Below are 13,979 nucleotides of genomic sequence, written 5' to 3'. Positions count from 1 at the left end.
CACAAGCAGCTACATATTCTGCCTTTATAGTAGAATCCACAATACATCCTTACTTAATGCTATGTCATACTACAACCCCTTCATTCAAAGTGAACACTGATCCTGATGTGGATTTCCTAAAATTCTTATCAGTCTGAAAATCAGAGTTAGTGTATCCCGTAAGAATCAAATCCTTAGCGCCATACACAATCATATAGTTTCTCGTTCTCCTAAGATACTTGAGAATAGTTTTAATCGTTGTCCAGTGATCAAATCCTGGATTGGATTGATATCTCCTAACAACCCCCATAACATGGCAGATGTCGGGCCTAATACACAACATGACATAGATAAGGCTACGTACTGCAGATGCATAGGGAATTTGTCTCATATCCTCAACTTCTTGAGGTATCTTAGGACATTGTTTCTTAGACAAAATAATTCCATGCCTAAAAGGTAATAAGCCTTTCTTGGAATTATGTATTGAATACCTAAAAAGCATTTTGTTAATCTACGATGCTTGAGACAAGACTAGTGATTTGCTCTTACGATCCCTAATGATTTGGATCCTTAAAACAAACTGTGTTTCATAAAAGTTTTCATTTGGAACTAAGCAGCTAGCCATTCCTTAATTTTTGTCAAAAAACTTACATCATTCCTAATGAGTATGATATCATCCACATACAATACTAAGAAAGCTACTGAGTTATTAATGATCTTCTTGTAAACACAAGGTTCATCAATATTTTGGTAAAAGCCATAATATTTGACCGCAACGCCAAACCTCATATTCCAAGCTTGAGAGGCTTGTTTTAATCCATAAATGGATCGATTTAACTTGTAAACCATTTGCTCTTAACCTTGTTCAATGAATCCTTTTGGCCAAGACATGTAGATTATCCCATCAAGATTACCATTCAAAAAGGTAATCTTGACATCCATTTTCCATATTTCATAGTCATAATATGTGGCAATGAACGAGAGAATTTGGATAAATTTTAGCATAACAACAGGCGAGAAAGTTTCCTCATAATCCACTCCCTCAACCTGGCTAGAACCTTTCGCTACTAATCTCGCCTTAAATGTTTGCACCTTTCCATCTACACTTCTTTTTCTATTGTAGATCCACTTGTAATGTATAAATTTAACCCCATTAGGTTTATCTATAAGTTGCCAAAAAGAATTGAAGTATACAGACTCCATTTCTAGTTAATGGCTTTAGTCCACTCATCCTTGTCCACATCACCCATTGCCTACTTGTAGGTCAATGGATCCTCAACATAAATAACTCCATGAAAACCATAAATAACTAAATTATGACTACAATAATGTAAGATAGTCATAGTACTCTAAAAACTTTAGTCCAACACTTTAGAATAAAATAGAGCTTTAAGCAAAATGTCTTCTAAATGTTGCCTAATAAAGAACGCGCCATGGTAGTTTGAACTCCGCTTGCATGCTGTGGTATTTCGAACTCCACTTTATAAAAAATGATGACAAAAAATATCAACAATTTCAAGCAAACTAACCAACATTAAAAACTCTTTATAATTGGTTTCAATTTACAGATCTCAAATTTTAATATGTGCAAAAACCAACAAACTTGAATAAAATGAAATTAACTTCAAAATATATCTTAGTCCAACAAAATAACTTAAAGTCTATTACCACCACCCCACAACATAAAAGATGACTCAAATATTAAACTAAAACTAACCCAACATGAGCAACTAAAACTAAATCACACTGAAATAAAGAATTTATGTGTTATACAGAAGATGAAAATAACTTCATTCAATTATAGAACCAGTTACAAATCAAGCTACCTATAAATACTTTGTATAACTAATTTGTACAGAGAGAGAAAGTATATTATAATTGAGTGACTACACTTATCTTGAAGCAATCTTGAATAAAACTCCCGTCAGCTTCTTCGTGGATGTAGGCCTCCCTTGGCCGAACCACGTAAAACTATCGTGTTCTTCTTCTTCTCATCGTTTTCCTCTATCGTATACCTCTGACCCACCGATCGTGTAGCTTTTAGCAAACGATCTCTAGCTTTTAGCCAACGATCATTTATTTCTGCAAGCCTCATCGTGTAGATGACCAACATGTAGACGACCATCGTTTAGACGACCTCATCTAGACGATCTTCAGTAAAGCCTTCATCGTCTAGACGACTCCAGTTTTACCTTCTATCGCCTAGATGACCGAAGACTCATCGCCTCTATGATTTCTGGCAGCCTCCCGGCGATTCTCTCTTTTCTTTTCTCTCGTTCGTTTTCTGCAAAAAGAAAAGAAAAGATTAATCATTCGAAGGACATTTCCAGCAGAAGAGTGAAGCTCTATTCTCAGCCATCAAAGTGCAAGGTCGAGATCGTTCATCACACGGATTGTGCTTTCAGCACGTTGTTTTGTGTTTGTGTGAAGAAACTTGGTAGTATCTGGTACTCGTTTAAGGGCCATCGTATTGTCAAAGCCCAACAGAGTTAGTAAATCTTTTTTCTTCAGCCCGTTTTCGCAATTCAAGCCCAACAAGTGGTATCAGAGCCTGCAAGAAAGCTTCAAGATTAGTCAAGATTCAAAGAAGCAATAATCTTGAAGTCTTTCAGTTGAATTTCAAATAAAAAATGGCAGTTGCAAGGTATGACATCGAGAAATTTGATGGAAAAGGCGACTTTGGTTTATAGAAGGCCAAAAGTAAGGCTATCTTGGGACAGTAGAGGGCACACAAGGCCCTAGATGATCTAGCAAAGCTGCCCAGTACAACAACAGATGAAGAAAAAGAAAATATGGAGCTAATTGCTCATGGAACACTAGTTTTGAACTTGTCAAATAATGTCCTACGACAAGTAATTGATCAGGAGACAGCTTACAAGATGTGGAGCAAATTGAATGAGCTATATGAAACAAGGAATCTGTCCAATAAAATTTTCCTAAGGGAAAGGTTCTTTACATTCAAAATGAGTGCATCAAAGTATTTAACAGAGAACCTAGATGATTTCAAGAGAATTACTACTGAGTTTAAGACTCAAGGAGAAGAAATTGGGGCAGACAATGAAGCATTTGTGCTTCTTAACTCATTGCCAGAATCCTACAGAGAATTGAAGAAAAACCTAAAATATGGGAGAGATTCCATTACTACTGATATCATAATTTCTACCCTTAAGATCAGAGAAATGGAGCTCATTACAAGCAAAGAAGACAAGCCTAGTCGAGAAGGCTTATTTGTAAAAGGGAAGTCAAAACAGAACAATAAAGAAAAAGGCAAACAGAGCTCAAATGATGAAGGAGGAAAAGAGAAGTCCAAGGTTAGATGCAAATACTGTAAAAAACTTGGACTTTTAATCAAAGATTGCAGAACATTAAAGTGGAAAAATGAGCAGAAAAATAAGCAATCTCAGCCATATCCCAAAGTCCAACCAAATCAGTCAAGTGAAGCCTTAGTTTGTGAGAACTCTTACTTTTATTCTGATGCTTTGGCTACATCTAATTGTAGGGTAGAAGAAGAAGCAAATAAGAACCTAGATTGGGTTCTAGATTCAGGGTGTTCATTTCACATGACACCTCACAAAGGCTGGTTTAGTACTTACAGAGAATTGGATAGAGGATCAGTCTACATAGGAAACAATAACTTATGTCCAGTGGTTGGGATTGGTTCAGTCTCATTAAAACTAGAAGATGGAACAGTCAAGCTCTTAAGAAATGTTAGACATGTGCCTAAGCTGAAGAGAAATCTAATTTCACTAGGAATGTTTGATTCTATTGGCTGTGAATACAGAGGCAAGAAAGGTTACTGTGAAGTTTCGAAGAACAGTAAGCCTATCCTTAGAGGGGTGAAGATAAACGGAGTGTATGTAGTGCAAGAAGTTTATAAGGTACACTCAGCTTTGATTGTGACTCAAAATCAGCCTACTGAAGGAGACCTATGGAACAAAAGACTCTCACACATTAGTGCCAAAGGTCTACAAGCTCTAGCCAACCAAGGTATTCTACCTAAAGGAGTTCATCAGAGCCTATCCTTTTGTGAACACTGTGTAATAGGGAAGGCTACTAGGCAGAGTTTTGTGAAGGCTCAGCACACAACCAAGGCCATCCTTGACTATGTGTATTCAGACCTATGGTGTTCTTCACCTTTTCAATCATTAAGTGGTGCTAAATATTTCCTAACTTTTGTTGATGATTATTCAAGAAAGAGCTAGATCTATTTCCTTAAATCTAAGGATTTAGTTTTTGAAAAGTTTAAAGAATGGAAGGTCATGGTTGAAAAAATGTCTAACTGTCAGATTAAGTGTCTTAGAATAGATAATGGGCTTGAATATTATGGAGAAGAGTTCAATGTTTATTGCAGACAACATGGTATATCTAGACACAAGACAGTTAGGTGTACACCTCAGCAAAATAGGGTAGTAGAGAGGTTGAACAGAACAATAATGGAGAGAATGAGAAGCCTATTATCTGATGCTATACCTCTTGAGAAATTTTGGGCAGAGACAGGCTCATATACAGTCTATACACTAAATAGATGCTCTCATACATCTCTTAACCTTCTAACCCCTAAAGAAAGATGGACTAAACAACCACCTAACCTGAATAACCTAAGAGTATTTAGCTGCACTTGCTTTGTTCATCAGAGTAAAGGGAAACTAGCTGCCAGAGCTATGAAGTGTATGTTTTTGGGCTTCACATAAGGTGTTAAGGGGTTTAGAATGTGGCACCCTACTGAGAAAAGATGCATAACTAGTAGAGATGTGATTTTCAGGGAATATGAGATGTATATGCAATGTTTCAATACCTCAAGAGAAGAATGATATAATTGAGGTGGAGCAACTTTTAGTTCCTACTTCTGATCCTTCAAGCTTTGAATCATACTTTGATCAACTACCTCATTTAGAAGAAGAAGTAGAAGATGCTACTATTGATACTGAGCAAGAAGAACCAGAGTTGAGAAGTTACAGCCTAGCTAGAGATAGGAAGAGAAGAAACATTGTCCCACCATCAAGGTATGAAGACTACCTAGCTTTGAATGCTTATGATTTAACTAATGATGCAGAACCCTCAACCTTTGAGGAAGCAATGAGTTGTTCTAAAGCTAAGATGTGGATAGAAACTATGAATGAAGAGATTGATTCACTAGTGAGAAATAACACATGGGAGTTGACATCTTTGCCAAAAGGATGCAAACCAATTGCATCCAAATGGGTGTACAAGCTGAAAGAAGGTTTTTCTAATGATCAAGGACCTAGATTTAAAGCTAGGTTGGTTGCTAAGGGCTTTACATAGAGGCCAGGTGTTGATTTTAATGAGTTTTTTCTCCAGTGGTAAAACAAACTTCTATCAGATTATTGTTGTCGATTGTGGCTTAAAATAACCTAGAGCTGGAGCAACTAAATGTCAAAACAACTTTTCTACATGGCTTCCTAGAGGAAGTTATCTACATGAGCCAACTGAAGGGGTATGAGGTCAAAGGGAAGGAAGATTAGGTGTGCCTACTGAAAAAATCTATCTATGGTCTCAAACAGTCCCTAAGATGCTGGAACACAAGGTTTAGTGACTTTGTTCAGAAGAGTGGTTTCTATAGAAGCTCCTATGATAGTTGTGTTTATATAAATACAGAGTCCTATACTCATCCTATCTACTTATTACTATATGTGGATGATATGCTTCTAGCAGGAGCAACAATGAAAAAGCTGAATAAAGTAAAAGATTTACTGAAATCAGAGTTTGAAATGAAAGACATGGGAAATGCAACAAGAATACTAGGCATTGACATTATTAGAAACAGAAAAACAAGTATTCTAAGCATTGATCAGATACAATACTGTAATAAATTGTTAAAGAAGTATTAGATGACAGAGGCAAAAGCAGTAACTACTCCTATAGCCAACCATTTCAAACTCTTAGTAGAGAATTCACCTAAAGATTCAGACATTGAGCATCAACAAATCATGTCAACAGTTTCTTATTCCTAAGTTTGTGGAAAGTTTGATGTATTTAATGGTGTCTACAAGACTTGACATTGCTTATGCTACTAGCCTGGTGAGTAGATACATGGCTAATCCAGGTAAGAGACACTGGGAGGCTACAAAGTGAATTATGAGGTACCTAAAGGGTACTACTAATGCTAAACTGATGTACCAACAGCTACCAGACAATGAATCAGAGCTAATTGGTTATGTAGACTCAGATTATGCTGGAGATCTAGACAAAAGGAGGTCATTATCAGGGTATATCTTCCTATTTGGAAGGTGTGTCCTAAGTTGGAAGGCTACCTTAGAATCAGTAGTAGCCCTTTCTACTACTGAAACAGAGTTCATAGCACTATCAAAAGCAGTGAAGGAAGGCCTATGACTAAAGGGTCTCCTAAGTGACTTCGGAATTAAACAGAACACAGTGAAGATCTTTTGTGATAATTAGAGTACAACTCATTTGTCAAAGCATCCTCAGTACCATAACAAAACAAAACATATAGATGTGAAATATCATTTCATACGACAGCAAATAGAAGCTAAACAGATTGAAGTGAAAGTTCATACCTCAGAAAATGCCTCCGATATGTTGACAAAAATAGTCACTCAGCTCAAACTCCAGAAGTGTCTTGATATAATAAGGTTTGAGTTGAGAGACAAAGGTTAATGTAAAGAGACAGTCAGATCAGAGAAGCTGAAGAAAGCATGAAGTTCATTTCAAGGTGGAGATTGTTATACGGAAGATGAAAATAACTTTATCGTTACAGAATCAGTTACAAATCAAGCTACATTTAAATACTTTGTATAACTAATTTGTACAGAGAGAGAGAGCATATTGTAATTGAGTGACTACACTTATCTTGAAGCAATCATTAATAAAACTCCAGTCAGCTTCTCTGTGGACGTAGGCCTCCCTTGGCCAAACCACGTAAAACTATCGTGTTCTTCTTCTTCTCATCGTCTTTCTCTATTGTATACCTTTGACCCACCGATCGTGTAGCTTTTAACAAACGATCGTCTAGCTTTTAGCCAATGATCGTCTAGCTTTTAGCCAACGATCGTTTACTTCTGCAAGCCTCATTGTGTAGACGACCATCGTTTAGACGACCTCGTCTAGACGATCTCCAGTAAAGCCTTCATCGTCTAGGCGACTTGTGCCTTATCTTCTAGATGACCCCAACTTTACCTCCCATCGCTTAGACGACCAAAGGCTCATCGCTTCTGCGATTTTCGACAGCCTTCCGACGATTCTCTCTTTTCTTTTCTCTCGTTCTTTCTTTGCAAAAAGAAAAGAAAGGATTAGTCATTCGAAGGGAATTTCCAGTAGAAGAGTGAAGCTTTATTCTTAGCCATCAAAGTATAAGGTCGAGATCGTTCATCACATGGATTGTTCTTTCAGCATGCTGTTTTGTGTTTGTGTGAAGAAACAAGGTGGTATCTGGTTTTCGTTTAAGGGCCATCGTATTGTCAAAGCCCAACAGAATTAGTAAATCTTTTTCCTTCAGCCCGTTTTCTGCAACTCAAGCCCAACATTATGAGACTTATCACATACTTCTAAACAATATTTCTAAATCTAATCCACATAAGTAACAACACACTCACGACATATTTCATACATGTATTAAGACATTCGACAATTAAAACCATATCATAATAATATCACCATATTTTCACCATGCTTAGACATCCAAAATATGAAGCAATTTTAAGAACGTAAGGTATGTACATAGTAACTAATAGATATAATGCACATAAAGCGCACCAAAAATTATGAAACAGCAAACAAATTCTTCAAATAGAAATCCATTCACTTAATGTCTTTTAAAGCACTTCTACAATCTGAAAGACTCCAGTAATAATATGAGTAAGGTTTCAAGGTAAGAACTTAGTTTAAAACCTCATTTGGAAACTCAAATAGTGTATGGAAGGAGCAAACTTACAGAAGCGACCTTAAATCTCACTTTGAACTCCTTGAATCAGGTCTAAACGACAAATAGAGAACACCCAAGAGTCATAGAAAAATTTACAGCATCTAGATTAAAATCAAATTGTTAGTTCTTGTAAAGAGCTGATTTTATGCCTCTAATCTCACTTACTTGTCATGCTTAATATGCTTAATTATCTAATTTTGTAGAAATTTGAGCAAATCATGCATGCGAGAGCTTACAGGTCATTTGGGGTTAATTTGTAGCTATTAAGAGTGATACCAAACACTTGAAGCTTCAAAAGACATAAAAGGAGAAAAATATTCCAAGGAGGTTTGGTACAACGACCCTGCTCACGGTGCAAATTCTAATTTGCGTAAAAGGCATGAGCACAATACCACTCCAAACATGTTGACAGAATGCAGATGTGTGTGCACCATGTGGGTGCTGCGACACAACACTAGCCACTAGGGACCGTATAGAGTTGAGAATGAGAGATAGAGTCGAGAGAGAATTGAGAGTTAATGTGTTTTTTCAAGAATAATTCTTCTGTAAAAAAAACAAATGCAGAACCATTCTGCAGATTAAGTAAGAGGAGTTAGCTCCCTTCCCACTCATATTAATTCATATTAACTCCAACTGTGGGGAGTTCTGTGATTATTTAATTTATATTTAACCTATTATTTTAATATGAATCTCTTTCATATTAAATTAAACATATAGTTTCTATATGAATCCTATTTATATTAAATTTAACCTATAATTCTAATATGGATCTCATTCTTATTAAATTTAACATATAATTTTCATATGAATATCATTCATAGTAGATTTAACTTATAGTTATAATATGAATCTCATTCATATTACGTTAAATTGGAATCTTACAAATACATTATTCTCTCATATAGTTTAATTTTTTAATCTCATTCAAAATTAACTTTATAATATAATGTATCTATATACATTATATTAATTGTATCATATATAATGTATTAATTATATCATATACAATTAACTTAAACTCCCTTACAATTTGAACAATTCAAACTCTTCCAAAACTAAATATTCCTTATTTTATTCTAAGTGAGCTAGTAGAGGGATCTAAGATTAGAAGTTTCAATGATATGAGATTAATTAATTAAACTTTTTAATTAAATTAATCAACATGCATTAATTTTGGGTCACTCCACTAAAGACCGTGTATTGTAGATATTTTTTTGCGTTCATGGATATAACCAATTATTAGTAAGTCAACCCTTCACAAATTATTCGTAACTACAGCTGGATAATATTACTGTTTTACTCCTGTAATTACCTTTTGCTCCTTAAGTTCCACTGATCCTCCAATGAACAATCTCTTTATGGTCCTACCATAAACAGAGCCTTCTTAAGCTAAACGAGAGGGAGGGGCCACATTGTTCACGATTCAGAATTAGTACTTGAGGAAGAAATTCATCTACTTACCCTAAAGAATGGAATGAGTGAATTTCATCTTGTGTAGCTATGTTCCCAGCTCCCTACTCGAACAAATTCCTAAAATGGTAGGCTTATTGAGTTGACAACTCGGGCTACTTTCACCCATATAAATCAAAGAAATGTCCTTATAGATATGAGTTCATAACCCACTCAGGATTGAGCTCGAGTTACCTATGGTCATCCTATGAAATTTTAATCTCTTCAGTCAATGGTGTTATGAAGAGAGATTAATCATTTCATGGTCCAGTCTTATACAAACTATTTGTATAGGATACTTTCACTCGCATGTCTCCACATGAATGATTTGAATAAATCATTCTAACACTTATAACGCTTGTAACATTTACGAAGGAGATTGTATCCATAATGTCACCAGGATAAGATACCCAACCTTATCCATATACTATAGATCATTTAGGTTATTACTTGTACATGATTCACTTATATGTCGATCATATACTGTTCAAGTTACATAAAACAACCTTGGACCTTTCCTCAACGGATAATTGCAAATATAAAATGATCAACCATGATTTCAAATATCTTATTAACTATGAGGCTTTAGGGCATACATCCCAAAATTAGAATCCTAACCAATAGTCCTAATTAGAATTAACCAACCATGAATAGATGAATCATACTAGACACATTTAACTAACTGTATTACACTCTAGGGATTATGCTAGGATGAGCGTTCACCTAATTAGACATTCAATACTGTTTCCTCTAGGTCAATAAGACAATATTCTTCATTCTTGACTACAAATTGCAAGCCTATCTAAACTTTTGCTTCTTAAAGATTAACCTCAAATGCATTCAGTCATAAATTCCCAAGTAGTTTGTCAATCAATCAAGAGAAAATGCAATCATAAAGTCATTCAATTAGAAAGAAACTCATAGCCAAGATATAGAAATTACATTAAGATAAAAAACCCAAAATTAAAAGTTTCAAATCCTTTAAACTAGTAACCTAGATCTTACCTTTCCATGGTGATGGAAAAGACAAGATCTGACATCGTATTTGTTGATTACATGAAAGATAAGGAAGAAAAATACAAGTGGAAGAGAGAAAAGGGGAAGAAAATTGACTGAGAGTTGAATGGAAGGATGATGATATCTATCCTAAAAGTAAAGGGACTTATATATAAATTTGTGGCAGTGTCACGATGTCGTCCCCTAGGCCTTGTTGCCAAAGCACAACGACACTACATGGGCATATGTGCACTTGTGACAACCGAAGAGCAACGACAATGTCGTTTTTTTCCAAACCAATGCTCTCGAGAAAAAGCATTGGGTGCAGAGCCGCTACGCTTCTCCAAGGGTATAGAAATAAAAGAGTCAAGGGAACAAAAAACTTTCCCTACTAATGGTTTTATGATTTGGTCTCTAAGGTGTGGTGATAGGGCTTGCCACTTCAAATGATACTCTTTATTTCTAGGGGTCCTTAACGAATAAAAACAAGAAGCTAAACTAGAAATAAATAAAAGGAAGTAATAAATTTTTCACTTTGTTCCCTCCAAAAGGGAAAAATTTTTAACAACGATTGCTCGACGTGACTTGTCTCATGTTAAGGCATAAAAAATTCTCGTATTTCTCTGCTCCTTTTTTGGATTAGTTGATATAGCTAGGTAAAGTTACAAGACTCCTCATCTTTTTTAGGGAACCAGATAGGTCAAATTTGTATTTTTCTGAAGACGAGAAGAAAGGTAAGAAGTATTGGACCGGTTTGGCAACCCTAGCGGGGGGAGGGGGTGAAGAAAGAACCACAATAGATTCCAAATAAATTTTCATTCTAGCTTTCCAATATGCATAATTTAAACCATCAAAATAAGGAGATCTAGAAGTAGATTGGCATTCAACAATTCCATTTGCTACTAGGTTTTTCATAATGCTCTAACAATAAAGTTTATCAAGAAAATTAAATTTTAAGATGAGCAACCTCGCCTGGATACCAATTGTTAGACTGGTATGGAAACCTTAGAGTGAGGGGAGTGAATAAGGTTTAATTAAACTTTTTGAAAAATATGCTCAATTTAAACCAATTAAATAATTTTTTAAAAAATTAATAAAACCCCTAATTAATGCCAAATAGCAAGATTGATAAAAAAAAAAATTTATGCAACAATATAATTAATCGATATCAACCAAAAAAGCATTAAAATAAAATTAAATGAAAAATAATGTGGAAAGAGTTAGAGAAGAAGACATCGTAATTTTTATAATAGTTCTGTCAAACTCGACCGACATCCACTTTTTCAAGCGCCTCTTAGGATTTTGTTTAAAAAACTCCTTTGACTCTTTTCACGGATGAGAGTCGAACTGCTACCTTGCTCTTTTTTTTTGGGTTCAAGAGCAAGCCCAATTCCTTCCACAAGATAGAATCCAACCATTACAATATTCTTGGAACTTTGAAACACTCAATAAAACTCTCTAAGAAAATTCTCTAAAAAAGAGTGGGTATACAAGTTTGAGGTCCCAATATTTAATCCTCATAGTACAACACAAATTCTCTCAAGAACAAATGAAAAGAAAGAAAATTGAGAGCTTTGCGAGAGATCAACAATGGTGGTCTTTAGCAATTTTCTTTTTAAAGGAAAACAAAAATCCATCAATTACAAATTTAAGGCTCCATGCGTCATTCATCCTATAACTCCAAGTGGCAAGCTATAGTTGGTCCAATTTCATGATTAATTTGCTATATCACCATCTCGGATATTTGTCTGTTATGCTTCCTTTCGCTATATCATTTTCATCCGAACTCCGAGTTGGGTGATTCAGGAGGCATTGGAATCATTATTCCGAGCTCTACATGGACTATTCAAAATATGAAAATTATCAGTAAATAAAATCAGGTTAGTTATCACCAAAATATTAATTAATTAATTAAAATTAATTAATTTGAGATTAAGAGCCAAAAAGACAACAAAAAGAAAGAATGAAAAGATTAAAATGACTTAAAAGAGTCGAAAGAAAGAAAAGACCCGACATACTCGTGAGAACTAAAAGAGAAAAATTAAAAAATATATGAAGTACTGGAGTTAGAATAGGGCAAGGTCTTTCAACCTCTAATTTTATCACCTAGATTTCATAGAGTCTAGGTTCAGAATCCCCCTTAGCCTTACAAATTGGTAAGCACGGCATGGCATCCTTGTCATCACTAGAAGGGTAAATACTTCGCAAAGAACTCAGCCTCAATGGTACAAAAGGTAGGCTCCTCCTGTCGACTCTCCAATTTCTACATGACATCAGTCAAATGGGCAAGATGATCAACCATGTTTTGCAGTTGAGCTTGAGTCTCCTTCTGAAACTGAAGAGAACTATTAGCAAGTTTAGACACTAAAAAATCCAAAGTCATACCTGGACATGAATCTTGAGGAAGTGGTTTTTCCTCCATCGTGTCGACATGGACTACCTGATGTCTCTGGGCCATTGGAAAGCCTAAGGAATGGTCTGGCAACAACTTGTCCTGCCTTACAACAAAGGTTCCAAGTTGAGCAAGAAAGTAATTCAAACTATGCAAATCAGTTCTAGCCTCTACCTCGGGGCAAAGACTCTCTTGCTGGAAGTGCTCAAACTCTTGCTGCCTACGAAAGTTGTCATGTTGAAGCTTAAAAATGCTATCAGCAAGCTCCATAACCAAAGTCTATAAAGACTTACCTAAACTAGAAGACTAAGCATGAGTCGACTCTCGGGATGTGATATGATCTTTGGCATCGATTTTTTGCCACCTTCCTTATCAATACCCAATGGACTCCTTTCATCTAGGACGATGAGACTCATAGTCCAAATGACCATAAAGTGGTAAATGGAAGGGGGGGGGGGGAGGTGTTAGGGAGAGGGGTTAGAGATTCAAATATGCATAAAAGTATAATGCAAGAAAGGAAAAGATAGAAATGATATCAATTAAGACGTTTTACCTTAGAGGATTGAAAATGGACCAATGTAACTTTCTTCATCGAATTATCGAGACATAAATTTAACTTCTTGCCTATGCCTAGCCCTTTAGAATCCTAAACAATGGTCCTAATTACCTAGTCAGTCGATCATGAATAGGTTAATCCAAACTAGACACATTAACTAACAACATTATGCTCTAGGGATATGCTAAGATGAATGTTCAATTTACAATCACCTAATTAAATATTCAATATGATTTCCCTATGTCAATGGATAATACTATTCATTGTCAACTACCAATTGCAAGCCTATCTAAACTATTGCTTCTCAAAGATTAATCTTAATTTTATAACACAAATTATAAGTTAACCTAAAGCATTTAATCATAAATTTCCATTAGATTGTCAGACAATTAAGAGAAAATATAATCATAAAATCATTCAATTAGAGAGAAATCCATAGCCAAGATATAGATATCACATTAAGATAAAACTCCCATAATTACAATGTTCCAAATCCTCTAAACTAGAAACCTAGACCTGTCACATCCCATTCTAGATTTCTTCATTAACATAGAACAAAGCATAAATACCTTAAACATCACTTCTCTCTATGACATCCAACGTCCTGATTCTTAACATATCTTGTACTCAAGATCAAACCTAGACTTCCAAATCAATTTTTAAAAATATTTTACATTCATTAACAGAGTAAAAGAACTCAACCCAGT

This window comes from Benincasa hispida, chromosome 10, assembly GCF_009727055.1.
Source record: "Benincasa hispida cultivar B227 chromosome 10, ASM972705v1, whole genome shotgun sequence".
Taxonomy (NCBI): Eukaryota; Viridiplantae; Streptophyta; class Magnoliopsida; order Cucurbitales; family Cucurbitaceae; genus Benincasa; species Benincasa hispida.
This window is presented reverse-complemented; position numbering follows the sequence as displayed.